Below are 6,331 nucleotides of genomic sequence, written 5' to 3'. Positions count from 1 at the left end.
TTTACAAAGCTTATCATCTGTAGATCCAAATATAATATCATCTACATAAATTTGAACAAGTATTTTAGAGCCATTAACATTTCTAAAGAAGAGAGTTTTGTCAACAGTACCTCTTGTGAAGTGATTATCTAGAAGGAATTTTGACAAAGTCTCATACCAGGCTCTAGGTGCTTGCTTTAGTCCATAGAGTGCTTTCAACAGATAATACACATAGTCTGGAAAGTTTGGATCTTCAAATCCTGGAGGTTGGCTTACATAAACTTCTTCCTCCAATTCCCCATTTAGAAATGCACTCTTGACATCCATTTGATAGACTTTGAAATTGGCATGGGCTGCATAAGCTAGAAAGATTCTGATGGCCTCAAGTCTGGCAACTGGAGCAAATGTTTCATCAAAATCTATTCCTTCTTGTTGAGAATAGCCTTTAGCAACCAATCTGGCTTTATTCCTTATGACAATGCCATTTTCATCCATCTTGTTTATGAATACCCATTTTGTGTCAATAGAACTCTTGTTCTTTGGCTTGGGTACCAGCTTCCATACTTTGTTCCTTTCAAATTGGTTTAGCTCCTCTTGCATTGCTAAAATCCAATCTGGATCCAATAGAGCTTCTTCCACTCTCTTAGGTTCCTCCTGTGATAGAAAGCTACTATACAGACATTCATCTTGAGTAGCCCTTCTAGTTTGCACTTTAGATGTAGCATCACCAATGATCAGTTCAAAAGGGTGATTCTTGGTCCATTTCCTTTGAGGTGGTAGATTAGCTCTAGATGAGGTTGCCTCAGTATTGTCATGATGTGAGATAGAATGTTGATTGGTTGAAACTCCCCCTGAGTTGCTGATCCTTTGAAAGGAATTGGGAGCTCTATCAACTGATGAAGTGAATTGATTATCCATTGACAGACTGTGATCAACGGATGCTTCATTATGAACTTCAACGGATGATGCATTTTGTCTTTCAACGGATGCTGCATTGCTCCTTTTAACGGAAGCTGAATTATGACTTTCAACGGATGCAGCATTCTGTGTATTATCCAAAGGCAGATTCTGAATTTTTCTTGGGATGCCTTCTTCATCATTCTCATCTTCACTATCATCACAATATATCTCAATGTTGTCAAATTTGAGTCCTTCATGATGTCCCTCATCTGTTAGTCCATCAATCTTTTTATTATCAAACACAACATGCACAGATTCCATGACAATGTTGGTTCTTAGATTGTAGACCCTATATGATTTTCCAGCAGAATAACCAACAAATATTCCTTCATCAGCCTTTGCATCAAACTTTCCTTTGTGATCAGATTGATTTCTTAAGATGTAACATTTGCAACCAAAGACATGCAGAAAGTTTAAAGTTGGTTTTATTCTCTTGAATAATTGATAGGGAGTCATGTCTTTTGCCTGATTGATTAGAGAAATATTCTGAGTGTAACATGCACAGTTAACAGCCTCAGCCCAAAAGTAAGTTGGGAGTTTTGACTCTTCAAGCATTGTCCTTGCAGCTTCAATTAGTGATCTGTTCTTCCTTTCCACCACACCATTTTGTTGTGGAGTCCTTGGAGCTGAGAACTCATGCATGATCCCATTTTCTTCACAGAACAACTTCATGGTTAAATTCTTGAACTCAGTTCCATTGTCACTCCTAATATTCCTTACTTTGAAATCAGGATGATTGTTGACTTGCTTGATATGATTGATAATGATTTCACTAGCTTCATCCTTTGATCCAAGAAAATAGACCCATGAAAACTTAGAGAAATCATCAACAATCACTAGGCAATATCTTTTCCTTGAAATTGACAATACATTGACTGGTCCAAAAAGATCCATGTGTAGCAGTTGTAATGGTTCATCAATTGCAGATTCAAGCTTCTTACTGAATGATACTTTCTTTTGCTTTCCTTTCTGACAAGCATCACACAGTCCATCCCTTGTGAATTCCACTAGAGGCATTCCTCTAACTAAGTCCTTTTTGACTAGATCATTCATTGTCTTGAAATTCAAATGGGACAGCTTCTTGTGCCATAGCCAACTTTCAACTGCACTTGCTCTGCTGAAAAGACAAGTAATGGATTTTGCATCTGTAGAGTTGAAGTCAGCTAAGTACACATTCCCTTTTCTAACTCCAGTTAGAACCACTTTATTGTCCTTTTTACTTGTGACAATACAGGCTTCAGAATTGAAGGAAACAGTATTCCCTCTGTCACATAGTTGACTGATGCTCAATAAGTTGTGTTTGAGACCATCAACCAATGCAACTTCATCAATGATGACATTTTCTTTTGAAATCAAGCCATATCCCATAGTGAATCCTTTGCTGTCATCTCCAAAGGTTATGCTAGGGCCGGCTCTCTCCTTAAACTCTGTGAGCAGGGTGAAATCTCCTGTCATGTATCTTGAACAGCCACTGTCCAAGTACCATAGATTCCTTCTTTTTCCCTGCACACAACAAAATCAATCAAGTTGATTTTGGTACCCAAGTTTCCTTGGGTCCAGCCTTGTTAGTCTTTTTCCTAGACTTCATTCTTCCTGCATCTTTTGACTTAGGTAACTTTGGGTCAACCTTGATCTCAGATGTGGTTGGTTGAAGTGTAGGGTTACTCACAGAATCACTTAGCACATTTGATTGAATTTGATAAGGCATGGATTGTGCAAACATGTTATTCCACATAGGCATATTGTATGGCATTTGAGGCATACTAAATGCAGTAAAATAAGGATTATTAATATATGGCATGTTTACAAAATGTGCATGGGGATTCTGATGAGACATAACAGGCATAGCATGCAGAGGTGACATAGACATGTTAGGCATGGAGGGATTTGAAGGCATGGGAGCATTTTTAACGGATTTGCAATTATCAGATAGGTGATTAAAACTTTTACAATGCACACAGCTTTTTCTAGGAGCATACCTATCAAGTGTGTAATTGTTATGTTTAGTAATCCCTACCTTCCCATTTCTTTTAGATTTTCTTTTAATTTCCTTCTTATCCTCAACCAACTTAAGCCTATTTTTCAGCCGATCCAAAGTCATGTGTCCTATATTCACCTTACTGGCATCTTTGGATGTGCTAGCTCCTTCTTTGACAAAGTTCTTGAGAGTTGAATCATTCTTCTTATTGAGATTTTTATTTTTAAAATTACTTGCCTATTTTAATTGATGAGCCTTCAACAGATGCTCCTTTTCTTCCTTCAACGGATAACTTTCATCATCCGTTGATTCCATATCCGTTGACAATCCATCAATTAATTCTAACTCCTTTTTGTTTTTCTTCCAGGCATCCTCACAGAATGATTCAATTCCCTGAACCTTGGCAATCTGAACGCTAACATCCCTAGATGTTTTCCAGGCCTTGATTACCTCTTGCTCACTTTCTAACTGTTTAGAAAGAATTTCTACTTTTTTAACAGCTTCTTCTAGTTCACTTTCAACAGTCAAGCATTTAAGTTTAATCTTTTCAAGCTCAATTACCTGATTCTCTAACACAGCATTCCTATCACTTAAAAACACATTATTCTTTTTGATCCTAGTGTTTTCTTTAGCTAGTGATTTAAGGGAAACACGCAAATGATATAATTCATTGGACATATCATTTATGGCTTCATTGCATTCATGTTTAGAAAGCTGAGAGAGATCAGTAGTAATTACCTGGTTGCTTGATGAACTAGTTTCATTTTCATCAGAATTAGCCATCAGGGCTAGGTTGACATATTCCACATCATCATCTTCATTGACCCCATCTGCTGCCCAATCATCTTGAGTGAGAAAAGCTCTTTCCTTTTGTTTGAGCAAATCAAAATACTTCTTTTTGTAATCAACTTGCTCAAATTTCTTTTTATCAGAAGTTGGCTTCCTACACTCACTTGCAAAGTGTCCACTAATGCCACAGTTGTAACATTTGAACTTTGATTTGTCCACCATGTTTTTGTTTGGCTTAGTGAATTTTGTATTTTTCCTGAACTTCATCTTTGCAAACCTCCTGGACAGAAAGGCCAGATGTTCATCAATATCATCAGAGTCATCCTAACTGGAATTGTCTTCATCCTCAGCTACTTGCTCTTTACCCTTGCTTGATTCTGATTTGCTTGTGCCAATTTTGAGACTTGGCATTGTCTTTTCCTCATTCCTGGCTTCAACTTTTTCACTGTCAGCTACAAGTGCAACTGATCCTCCTTTTCTCTTTCCCTTTTCCAACAGCTCATCTTGCTCCTTCTCAAGTTCATAAGTCTTCAAAATTCCATATAATCTTTCAAGTGTGAAGTCCTTATAATCTTGAGAATTTCTTAGAGAAACAGTCATAGGCTTCCATTCCTTTGGTAGAGACCTTAGAAATTTTAAATTGGAATCCTTGACTTGGTACACTCTCCCATACAGCTTCAATCCATTCAACAGTTTCTGAAATCTGTTGAAGATATCATTCAATGATTCTCCTTCTTCAAAGTGAAAATATTCATACTGTTGAATGAGAAGCTGCATTTTGTTTTCTCTAACTTGCTCAGTGCCTTCACAGATAAGCTGCACAGTATCCCAAATTTCCTTAGCAGTTTGGCTGATGATGACATTGTCAAACATATCTTGATCCAGGCCATTAAACAGAATGTTCATGGCTTTTTTGTCCTTGTGGACTTCTTCAATATCTTCAACAGTCCATTCTGCCTTTGGCTTGGGAATAGACTGTCCAACAGCAACTGTTGCAGTAGCAGCTGTGGCTACCTAGTGTGGGATGTGAGGACCATTTTCAATGCAGTTGATGTAGCTTTCATCTTGAGAGAGAAGATGTAAATGCATCTTCACCTTCCAGTGATGATAGTTATCTCTTTCCAGGATTGGAATCTTTACACCAATATCCTTCTTACTCATGATGTTAGCAGAATAGATCTTTAAACTCTTTGTATGTTAAGAGCACGCTCTGATACCAATTGTTATTCCTAGTGGAGTAACAATGAGATTTACAGAAGGGGGGTTGAATGTAAATCTCAAAACTTTTTCAAGTTTTGAGTAGTTTCTAAGGCTGAGTGTTTAAGTGAACAAATGTGTGTGAATTGCTTGAAGCTAATACAGACATATATATATTCAAACACAAATGTAAAGAACACAAAGAACTTAAAAACTTTTCTAGTGGATTTGTTGTTCCACCAGAGATGTGTTATTTCAGAAAATCTGTGATTCAAAGAATTAAATCACAGCTGCTTCCTAGTACAAACTAGATGATTTTCTCTCTGGATATTTCTAAACAGCTCTGGAAAATTCATCTCTAATTACTAGCTGCTACTTGGTTTATATATCACCAAGTTTACAAGTGAAGACAAAACTGTAAAATACAATTAAAAAGATTCTTCACATGTTTCTTCTTCATTTCTCTATCAAATGCAATTTAGGCTTGGCTGTAGATCTTTGAATACTTCCTTGTTTGCATCAGAATGGAAATGCTGCATTTTCTTGATTCCTCCTAGAGGCTTCCACATTCCAGTTTGTCTCTGTCAACCAATGTGCCTCTATCAGCTTGTGAATTGTCACTATCAACTGCTAATGAACTAAGCATCCGTTGAAGCTTTCATCCATTGATGCCTTATCCGTTGAGGCTTTATCTGTTGAAGTTTTATCCGTTGATGCATTATCAGTTGAAGTCTTTATCCGTTGAAGCACTTATCCGTTGATGGATATTATCCGTTGAAGCATTAGAGACATCCGTTGAAGCTTTGTTTCTTATCCGTTGAAGGTCTTCAATATCCGTTGATACTTCTTCACTTATACAAAATTACAAGGCATGAAATATTTACAATTAGCCCTACTATTTGCATATCCACTAGTAGTCAACATGACTGATAATTTCCTACAACATCTAAGAATTACAACTTGAATTCAGATAATGAAATGTGCTATAATACTAAACTTATTGCTAAGTAAAGCTACTCCTTCAACGGATAGCCAAGATGGTCTTATCCGTTGAGGCTACAAACACTAGATTTCTACTTAAGTGTTTTGTTTAACTTATCATCAAACTAATACACATATTCCTAACAAATCATTTGTTTTCCCATTCATTATGCTTAGTTTTATTTAATGTAAATTAGAAACTCCTTTCTAATTTCATTCACTCTGACCAGAGATTCCTGAACTAGCATAAGTGGATCAGCATTGAACATTCTCTTCCTTCACTGGAAGGGGTAGATCCTTTATTGATCATACATTATCTTCGTGTACAAATTCCTATACCCAGTAGAGCCCTTATAATTGTCCCCGGAGACTAAGAACTAAACCAAAGCATAGTTCAGTGTACACAAGATGACTATGATGACCTCAAGTCTAAGGATACTTATACAA

Source organism: Apium graveolens, unplaced genomic scaffold (genome assembly GCF_009905375.1).
Source record: "Apium graveolens cultivar Ventura unplaced genomic scaffold, ASM990537v1 ctg3620, whole genome shotgun sequence".
NCBI classification, from domain to species: domain Eukaryota; kingdom Viridiplantae; phylum Streptophyta; class Magnoliopsida; order Apiales; family Apiaceae; genus Apium; species Apium graveolens.
Note: the sequence above shows the minus strand (reverse complement) of the source record.